The sequence below is a fragment of the Lolium perenne genome, chromosome 2, assembly GCF_019359855.2.
Source record: "Lolium perenne isolate Kyuss_39 chromosome 2, Kyuss_2.0, whole genome shotgun sequence".
Lineage (NCBI taxonomy): Eukaryota > Viridiplantae > Streptophyta > Magnoliopsida > Poales > Poaceae > Lolium > Lolium perenne.
In genome coordinates, this window is record NC_067245.2 from 210,122,562 (window position 1) to 210,123,784 (window position 1,223).

Genomic DNA, 1,223 nt, shown 5'->3' on the forward strand with positions numbered 1-1,223 from the left:
TGGGCAAAAAGTAACACCAGTGCAGCCGAGCACCTGTTCTCTGCATTCGCACAATATTCAATCTCAGCGAGTCATTTTAGGCAAACATGACACACACCGCAGAGGTGACTTATTTATAAGTTTAGCACATTTCATTCTCAGGTATGCCGTGTGCGCTTTAGAATATGCATGTTTCTACGAAAATCCATGTAGAAGTCTTTGGTTGCTATATTATTCGTTGTTGACAGATATTTTTTCTTTTCCTTTGTCAATATTGCAGGAAACACAAGGACATATTATGTGTCAAACAATTGCATCAAATGTTTATCGTGGCCGATGCACAAAATACGTAGAGACCTATCAAAGAAATCATAGAAGCAACCGATCCAGATTCAGGCAAGGTAAACAAATACAACAAGCAGTAGACTGTTTGAATTTTTATACAGCGTACTCTGAACTTCTCCATATCAGGTCACACGCAGTAAGCAACAACAGCAAAAGTCAGGAATCGGCCACTGCATCGGTAAAAAGGTACAATGTCCACATCAATCCCACTAGGGCATAACTGACCACACTACAATAAACTTACTTGCTATCTATTCTCTGCAGTACAACTTATGGAAAAAGGAAAGCAACCAATAAACTATTCCTTCCAAAAAAAAGGAACTTAACTTTAGAATGACATCAGCTTGAGTAAATCCATGGACTCCAGTCACTAGAATAATTTGTATGGTCTCATGGACGTATGTGTTCTATTTTCAGTAGCCTGTAAAATTAAGTACTTAGCCATCTACATACAGCTACCTTAGTTATCCTACTGTCTTTTGAAACCCGCCACTGTGATATACTTTCAGGGTGTTGTACTATATGATGAAGTGCATTAATGCCTTAGGCAGTAAATTATTTTCCTAAGGAGCGGCACAGTTCAAGATGTGTAAATATTGCAGTGGAAAGTTTTAGATAAAAGGCTCAAATGAACAGTGAAAAGTTAAAATAAAAGGGCAAGGCAACTAACTTTGCCACCCAAGTTACTCTTACATTCCAGCACCTCCTTAAACCTTTCCAATACCTCCATAAACCATCTCCATAAGCACTGATGAGCTAGAGACAACGTACTTATATTTTTGTACTATGTCATTCTTCTAGCTCTAGCAGATACCAAGATCAATCTATGAACTGTTACTCCCCCAAATTGCTGTCCTCCAAAACATCAAGCATAAATTTGAAGTAACTAAAACTAATCA

The 1,223-nt window shown here is 37.9% G+C and overlaps 1 long non-coding RNA gene across 1 annotated transcript; it reads left to right on the top strand.

Annotated features, from left to right (window-relative positions):
* Positions 1-258: 258 nt before the first annotated feature.
* On the top strand, positions 259-953 carry LOC139835266 (uncharacterized). The gene is made up of 3 exons (XR_011751054.1): positions 259-380; positions 451-510; positions 589-953. It is a non-coding gene; the product is annotated as an uncharacterized lncRNA (long non-coding RNA).
* Positions 954-1,223: the final 270 nt, after the last annotated feature.